Source organism: Garra rufa, chromosome 15, assembly GCF_049309525.1.
Source record: "Garra rufa chromosome 15, GarRuf1.0, whole genome shotgun sequence".
In the NCBI taxonomy this organism is placed as follows: domain Eukaryota; kingdom Metazoa; phylum Chordata; class Actinopteri; order Cypriniformes; family Cyprinidae; genus Garra; species Garra rufa.
In genome coordinates, this window is record NC_133375.1 from 7,201,456 (window position 1) to 7,210,917 (window position 9,462).

The 9,462-nt window shown below is 44.2% G+C and overlaps 1 protein-coding gene across 1 annotated transcript in view; it reads left to right on the forward strand.

Moving 5' to 3' along the window:
• The first annotated feature begins 8,872 nt into the window (after positions 1-8,872).
• Positions 8,873-9,462, forward strand: part of LOC141287446 (uncharacterized) — a 15,692-nt gene continuing 15,102 nt past the window's right edge. Inside the window, exon 1 of the mRNA XM_073819597.1 lies at positions 8,873-8,997. The gene's annotated coding sequence lies outside the window, so the exon portion shown is untranslated. The remainder of the gene's footprint in view (positions 8,998-9,462) is intronic.

Genomic DNA, 9,462 nt, shown 5'->3' on the forward strand with positions numbered 1-9,462 from the left:
AATCCATGGCAAGCTCAGTGATGCACTTGATGTGATGCACCTTGTTGGTAGACGGAACTAGGACAGCGGTCATCGAAGCATCATCATAAGACTCTCTATACGCGATCCCTCCGAGACGTCGTTTGGAAGGCTGCAAAGGACAACGCATACTTGAAAAGAATCTCGCCTACGCATTTCAGAGGCGTTGATTCCTGCAGATGCTGCTGCACGTGCAAAGTTATGGCCCATTGTTAAAAAGGCAAGATAGGAGGATAAGAAGGCATCCTTCTCAGGGCCTGTTGCATTCAACAATGGTCAGAAAATCGAGGCCTTATAAACTTTAGACTGGACTTTTACTGATGATAACATCTAGGTCTAGGTTACGTAGGTAACCCTCGTTCCCTGAAGGAGGGAATGGAGGCGTTACATTGGGAACTCGCCTGAGAGACCAATCATCTCTGAGCCTTATTCAAAAGGACAATGAACATTGGCGAGTGGTATTTGCGTGCCAAGCCACTCCCCCATACATACGGGTATATAAGATGGCGGCGCGCACCACTCATTCAGGTTTTCGCTGAAGAGCCGGATCTAGCCGGCGTCAGCGCGACGCCAGGGGCGTGGCAGGGGAATGTAACGTCTCCGTTCCCTCCTTCAGGGAACGAGGGTTACCTACGTAACCTAGACGTTCCCCTCTCAGTCGAATCACTTCGACGTTACATTGGGAACAGACCCATGGAACAGGCCATGACCCTGACGCCGCGTTACGCACAAACCCACATGCCGACAGGTATACGTGCCAGCAGGTGGGAGTGTTAACGTAACCTTCCCAACGTCCTGGGGGCCAATTGTGGGGGACCCCACAGGAATGCCAGTTGTACTGAAGCACGGGTTGGGGGGGGGTGGGGGCGGAGCACATGAGATCTTTTCATGTGGAAAATAGAAATAATTCAATATATCCATAAACTCTTAGGGATATACGAGGGAAACAGAGGTCTTCTGATTGACCACTGGAAAAATACTGAAACATATTGCCACAACCTGCAGGGCGAAGGAGACCCGGCAGGAGCACAGTCAGGAACTACTCCGCATCTAGCCCTGACTTCGGGGCATGGAGGACCCAGGGTTCACCAAGGGGCTACATCCAGGGAAAATAGCGCGCGGATCCTCGTGGGAATGGCGCAGCAAGCCGACTTCCCGCTCACCTGAAGTCCTTATGTTAGGACACGGGAGGAAACTGCCTCTACGCGAAGGTTGATGAGCCAACGCATAGGATGAGGCAACACTCCGTGTGGAGTGGGCACGAACACCTAAGGGGCATGGCAGTCGCTGATACAAGTATAACAGGGAGATGGCATCTACCACCCAATGAGCCAACCTCTGTTTGGAGACAGCATTCCCTTTCTGGTGACCTCCAAATCAGACAAAGAGCTGCTCGGTGCGTCTGAAGTGCCGAGTGCAGTCTACATATATGCGTAAAGCACGGACTGGACACAACATCGCAAAAGCTGGGTCTACCTCCTCCAGGGGCAGAGCTTGCAGGTTCACCACCTGATCGCGGAAAGGCATGGTGGGAACCTTGGGCACATAGCCGGGGCCTCAGGATAACGCAAGAAATGCCGGGCCTGAATTCTAGGCACGCTTCGCTGACAGAGAAGGCTTGTAGGTCCACTACCCTCTTGATGGAAGCCAGGGCAGTCAGGAGCGCTGTCTTAAGCGACAGAAATTTTAGCAAAACTGACGCCAGTGGCTCGAATGGGGCGTCCCGCAAGCCTTGGAGGGCGACGAAGACATCCCAAGAGGGTAGTAGGTGTGGTCTGGGAGGATTGATCCTCCTCGCACCTCTCAGGAACGATGAGTTGGTGCTTACCAAGAGATGTTCCATCTACTGCATCATGATACGCTTCGATAGCAGCAACGTACACTTTGAGAGTCGAAGGGGACAGCCTGCAGTCCAACTTCTCTTGCAGGAAGGAAAGCACTACTGCAATTGTGCATCTCTGTGGGAACACCAGTCAGCAAACAGACCCCATCTCAGTGCATAAGCCTGCCTGGAAGAGGGAGCTCGGGACTGAGTGATAGTTCCTATCACGGCCTGAGGAAGGCCGGAGAGGTCTGTGGGTGCCAACCTGTGCCCTAGAAGGGAGGGGCTGCCGCGAGGGAAATGGTTACTGAGACCTAAGTCCGGGTGGGCCACTCCCGTGGCGCAACCAACAAGACTTATTCTAGAGGGAGTTTGCTCTTCCCTCAGTTGGCCTGTAGGACCAGATGGCAGAGGTGCCGGAGCACCAGGTCCCCTAATTCGCACAACGGAACTCGCGAGTGAGCTGGAAGGCACCAGTCGTCGAGGCGGTTGGAAACGTGAATCCCTGTCTGCCGAAGAGGGGACAGGGAAGCTCCCGTGGCCTAAAGAAGGATACGGGGAGAAGGGGACTGGCCAAATGGAAGCACCTCACACTGAAACGCTCGACCCCCGGGAGTAGACTGCAGAAGGGGTCTGTGCCGGGGAAGAATCGAGACGTAACAGCGGGTGCCCTTCAGGCAGATGGCTGCAACCCACCCCTGGAGACGAAAGCATACCCGTATGCACTTCGTCATGAGCATCTGGGCCGGCAGCCTGAGAAGGGACCGAAACAGAGCTCCATCCAGGATGGGTGTTAACCCACCACTCTTTCTGGGCACATTGAAGTAGGGACTGTAAGACCCTAACTTCATCTCGGCTGGAGGGGCAGGCTGGATCGCGTCCTTCGCCAGTAGGATCACGACCTCCGCCAGTAGGATCATGACCTCCGCAAGCAGGACAGAGGCAGGTGTGCCCGAATGAACAAAAATGTAAAGGGTACCTCTGAACCTGGGCGGACGCCTGGTGAGCTAAATCGCAAAGCTGTACCATCCGTATCAACCACCGTAGCGGTATCAAGGGAACGTTGATCGACGTGACCGTGGTGGGGCAGCCTAGGGGGAGACAGGGAAGGAGACTGAACGCAGAAGGATTTACGTCCTGGAGAAGAGTCTAACTGCACTAAGCAGCGCTTACCTTCTTCCCTGGTTCCCGCACTGGCGATAGAAGGCTCCGAGTCCAGTTCCGAGGAGTGTAAGTGCTGCTCAGGAGGCCCCAGAGGTGAGGAAATTAGTTCTTTTTGTGAGTACACAGTGGCTCCCGGCCCTCCACTGGGAGCGGGAACGTTGATGTTGTCATCCCCTGAAGAGCAATCTCCATCACCTATGGGTTGCCCGCGTCAGGGACGTTTCGCAGTTTTCTTGCGGGTGTTTCGGGCCGGTCCCTGAGCTGCGGGCGGCGCCGCTCTCCCGCGGATAGCTCTGCGCTTCCAGGCCCTCTCCGCCAGCCTGGCGTCGTGGGCCTCCGCAGGAGTCAGAGCTGTAGATGTAGTTGACGCCGCAGGGGGGAGCTTCGCGGCGGGGCAGAATATGTTTGATAGCCTCCGTCTGCTTCTGTACTGCCGAGAACTGCTGGGCAAAGTCCTCGACAGTGTCGCCGAATAGGCCACTCTGGAAGATGGGAGCATCGAGAAAGCGTGCTTTGTCGGCGTCTGCCATCTGGGCCAGAGTGAGCCATAGATGTCGCTCCTGGACCACAGCCGTGGACGTCACCTGACCAAGGGAACGCGCCGTGACCTTCGAAGTTGGTGGCAGCGCAGAGTTCCTGCATAACTCCTTGGTCAGGACCACCCTCGTGCAGCTGTTTCAATGCTTGGGCTTGGTAGACCTGTAAGGTCACCATAGCATGCAAGGCGGAGGCAGCCTGGTCAGTGGTGTAAAAAACGTGGCCCGCAAGGGCGGACGAGCCCTCACAAGCCCTGGACAGGAGATGCGGCCGATCCCGCCATGGCAGAGCCGCGTGGCCAGAAACCAGTCGTCCAGCCGAGAAGGATCGGCCGAAGGCGCCAAAGGAACCTCCAGACTGATCCCCCTGGCAGCTCGGAGGAGCATAGCCGAGAGTTCGGCGTCGATCTCCGGTGGAGCAGCAACCACGGAGGGGCGCTGAGCTGCCGAGATGTCCACGTCACTCTCAGACTCTCCCTCTGATGCTGCAACAGACATCTCTTCCTCCTGTGGAGCGCCAAAGGAGACGCTCAGCCCGGCATGCGGGGAAGCGTACTGCTCTGGCAACTCGACGGGACCATGCTGAGGTGCAGAAGTCCGCAGGGCTTTTGGAGCCGGCGGTACGTTCTGCACGGTGACTTGTAAGTCCCCCTTGTGTCTCGCCACGGTGGCCGAAAAACATTGACGGTTTAACCGCCTGCCGCGGGACGAAGAGGGGAGCCGTCTCGCGAACGAGCGGCGAGTCTTCAGCGTGGCCATGGTCATGCGTTGGCAATGAACGCACAAACCATCCGTGAACGCCGCCTCAGCATGTTCGCGGCCCAGACATGTGAGGCAGCATTCATGTCCGTCCAGAGAGGTGAGGAAACTGCCGCACCCAGAAACACATGGCCGGAAAGCCATTCTTAAAAGAACGTCTTATGCAGCCATGAGAAATTGCTCTTTTAGTCCCGGTCTGCCCAGGGAGGAAACCGCGGCACAACTGTGCACTCAATAGGGCTTGCTCGCTGGAGAGCAGGAGGCTTTCTTGAGGCCGTGAAAACGGCGGCCCGCAGTATGAGTCATGGATCTAACTGTTCTGCAGGTACTTTAATTTTAAAGCATAAATTTAATGGTGACATTTTAGATTTTTTTTTTTTTTATCTGATGAGGGTAGATGGATCATTTTGGAATGTAAAACTGAAAAAGTGGCATTCATTTTATGTAATGTTTATGTGCACAACTCACAGAACGCTAATGTATGTACAGTATGTTCAAAATCTTGGGAGCTAAGTTTATTAGTATACAATGTTGCTTTATTAATGATTATTTGATTATAGCTGGAGATTTTAATGAAAGTCCAGATGCAAGATAGCTTTCCTTCAAGAACCGCCTCTAATGCATATGATAGCATTAATTTTTAGATTAGATTAGATTTTCTTATTTCTCATGCTATTTTGAAAGATGTTATTTCTGCTAAACATCAATTCGCCCCATTTACTGACCATATATAAATTTATTGGGACCTTAAACAATATAGAAAGCCAAGTAGTACAAAAGGTTACTGAAAAGTTTAGCAATTGTCTTGGAAGATGCTCCTTTCAATGATTATGTTACTCATCAGGCTAAAACTATGTTTTGTAAAGTTGACGGTGACCCTTGGTCTAGTTGGGAGTTTTTCAGATTTAAAGAACCGTTAACAGAAGTGAACAAATTAAAAGAGAAAAAAATAATAAAGAAAGAAAATTTTATTTACATTTATGGGACCCCTTAAAGTTGTCTTTATTTTGTTTAAAGAATGTACTCACAAAGGAGAGGTGACACCCACAATGGACTTATTTCTTTGATCCCTAAATCGGATAAAGATCCACTCTTAACTGAAAACTGAAGACCAATTTCATTGTTAAATGTTGATTATAAATTACTTTAATTTTTACAACTTGCTTAAAATCTGCTAGTATAGTATAGTAGTATGATATAATTGGCGAAACACAAAATGGGTTTATGAAGAATAAACATAAAGTCTATAAAGCGAATGTTACATTATTTAGTATACACATCCCCTAGATGTAAAATTTTTTAGACCAATTCTTTTGACAGTATTCATTGGAAGAAAGCATGTTTACTCACTGAACAATTTTGCATTTCTAATAAAAGAGATACATTTTAAGATTTTGCATAATGTTTATCCAGCTAATTCCCAAATTGCTTCTTTTTTTTGATCTCTCCAACATGTGTATTCTGCAAAGTTGAGGAAGAAACTTTACTTCATTTATTCTATCATTGCAATCAGATTCAGTTTCTTTGGGAGAACTTAAGCTGTTATTTATCCCCTTTTATAAAATGTGATTTAAAATTTTCACTAAACTGTATTTTACTGGCAGTGACCATGCTATTGATCTTGTTGTGAATTTTTTGTTTTGCATTGTAAGTTTTTATTCATAAATCCAAATTTGTCAATATGTTACCAAGTTTTGATTCATGCAGCTCATGTGCTTGCATCAACATCACAACTATGCAAGGTATGAACAGACAGCAATAGCACAGCGCTATTGCCATGAATGAATGCACTGGCAATGCTTATGTGCAGTGTGATGTCATTACAGTGGGCAGCCATGAGGAGAAACATGCAGTCAAACACGTTTCAAAAGCCCTGGAATTATATTTTCTGTTTGGCATTCAGTGGTATTCAAATGAGGAAGGCATTATTGTTTTTTTTTTTCATGAAATGTAAATTCATGTTATAGTTTCACTTATGGTTGACAAATTTTCTATGTTAAAATAATAAATAAACAAATAAACATTCACTGTACTATCAAAAAATAAAAAAAGAAGAAACAAACAATACAATACAATACTAATTTGTATGTTTCCATTAACAATGTAAGTAATGGTCCGCTTATTAAAACCAAATAAATATGCTGTTTTACATTTCTAATTTTGTTTTAGGGGCCTCCTACAATATGTTTACATGCATCCAAGGTAAAAAAAACAAACAAACAAACAAAAAAACAACTTTAATTTTCTAATAATATGTATTGCAACATCACCTTCTTTCCACACAATGTCTGGAATGGCTCTTTCAAGGATCCGGTCTCTCTGAAACCCTCCTTTCTAAGAGGCTACTCTGCTCTGATTGGTCAGATGGCCAAGTCTGTTGTGATTAATCAACAATTTACAGTGCACACCCAGAGGCACAAGATGGTCCAAATAACGTGGGTACATTTATATTACACACTATATGATATGTAATAACTGAAAAAGCAAAATACCCTTATTATGCTTTTTCAATTATCACATATCATGTAGTGTGTAATATAAATTTGTTATTTTAACTAAATAAACATAAAATGTAACCCAAAACCCTAATATATATTATTCATAATTACTAAAATATAAAACTAAATATATACAAAATAAACTATTAACTACAAGTAACTTTGAAACATGTCAACTAAATTATTAATTTGCAACTACATGTCATCTAACTCTTAAGAGTACTAGTAGACCATTAGGTCAAGGTTTGGGTTAGTATATTAAGTTGAAATGTCCTCACAAAGTTACTTAGAGTTGTTACTTAAGTGGACTATCAATTTAAAAAGTATTACCAACAGTGTACCATTCTATTGTGGCCATATTTTCCAGTGCTTAAAACATGCTACATGCATAGGTCACTTATCTCTTATGTCTAAAATGGACCATGGCCTCCTCTTATGGTGGCACAGACAGTCTAGTCACACTCCTGGAGAATGAAGGAGAATGAAAGTAAACATCCTTGCCAGATTACTGTAATCCTGTTAATTTGCAAAGGATTAGTGTCATATTTATGATCCTGATATAATCTGACATTACAGATCTTACCCATATGTAACATTGCAATCAAAATTATTCTACACCCCAGAGTAATAATTTACAAAAGTAAGCTTTTTTGTAGATACAAAATGTAAAACAACAACAAAATGTAATGTCAATATACAGTATAAAGTAAAAGTTATAGGTTATTTATTTATTATTATTATTTATTTTTTGTTATGCAGTCATAATTATTCAACACATATTCAACATTGCTGTTTTTAGGTGATTTACAGTAGGGTCCAAATTGTGTAAAACTGCAATTAGGCCGTTGGAAACATGATAGCAAAATGTAATTAGCTTAAACTGTTAAACATAAATTCAATGCATACATGTGCTAAAGTTGAGTAGCAAATATGACCAAGTCAAAAGAGCTCCCTGTTAAAATGTGTTTGGAAAAATATATCAAACATATATCATCAAAATAAAATGTAATAAAAGGTTTGATCACAGCAACTGTGAAAAAACACAAGTTTACAAAGACTTGCAAGATGACCTGATGAAAGAAGGAAAAAAATATGGCAATGCAGAGTGTAAGAAAAGAACTAAGAAAGCATGGCCATCATGTTGGGACATCTTGGTAAACACTATTTGACCAAAGAGAATATAAAGTGCCAACTTGAATATTTGTATGTTTTAGGAGAGATGTGACTGAACCGGAACTTATTGGACCCATGAATCAGCAGTATGTCAGATACAAAAAAGGCAAAGCTCATCAGCAGAAGAGCACCATGACCACAGTCAAACATGGAGGTGGACCAGTCTTGTTATAAGCGTGTTGCTGCATGAAGTGGAAATGCTGACTGTATGAAGGACATCATGGATTCTTTAATGTATCAGGCCTTTGGCAAAGATTATGATGCCTTTGGTGCACTTTATGCTTGATAATCAAAGGACGTTCCAGCAGAAAAAAAAAAAACAAAACAAAAAAAAAACATTCCAAATACATCCAAATCTACGTAATTTTGGTTCAGAGATGGGTCATAAAATGTTCTTGAATGGCCTGTTCAATCTTCAAATTCAAATCTCATTACAAATCTTTAGTGCAATTTGTCTAAAGCAGTGGCAGCATTAAAACCAATTAAGAGTGATCTGGAAGATTGTAAGCTTATTATAAGCTATTTATTTGAGATTATAAAGAAATAAAAGATTCTCTACAAAATTTGACTCGTGGGCATTAAATAAACCAGCTTTATCAGCTTCCTCAGAATCACTTAAATGTGTATTGACAGATGTTCTGTAATAGTTTACTGATGTTTTGATTTGATTGTTTTTATATAATTTTTGTTAACAGCAGCAAAATGTTTTGCAGAATCCAAAATCCAAAAAATCCAAAATGCACTCATATTTTCAGCTGCCTTTACAATTTCTATGTAACATTTACACATTCATTTTTATATGTTTAGATGTATAAGTATAGGTCGGTGCCACAAATCTCTCTCTCTCTCTCTCTCTCTCTCTCTCTCTCTCTTCCTCCTCCTCCTCCTCTTCTGATTCGAATGAACGAACGTAGCCACTGTATTCTGTGTCGCAATGTCTTCATGGACAGAATTGCTGAAGGAAATACAAATAATAGATGAATGAACGCCGCCAACGACTAAACTGCAACAAATGAAAATCTCACAGGTACGAATGTTTTATTTAATCCTCTATGAGAACACATTGTTAAATATTAATGAAAATACGTGTGTATGCAGGCGCGAGTGTAATAAGATGGTTCTTGACCATGACAGCTGCTTGCGCAGTAAACTCTTTCGAGTTTACGTCTCTCACGAAGCGTAAATGTTCCGATGAAAATGATTTATTAGAGATATATGTTACTGTTTATGTTAGCGTCGTTGCGCTGGGTAAAACGTTGCGCTGGAGGACGTATCTACATATAGCCTACAGAAACATGGGAAGCGACTGCATCAAGTCTATAGCGCAACCGTGGACAGCAGAGGGTTTTTCCATACTAAAGGGTCATACTCCATTCTAAAGGTGTCCATTGTGTGCCTTAAGGCACTCATGAATGCTGCACGAGTCTACACCCTCTAATACTTTGTCAGGTAACCCGATATGTGCTGTATGTGGTGCGTCTAAATTTCCCAT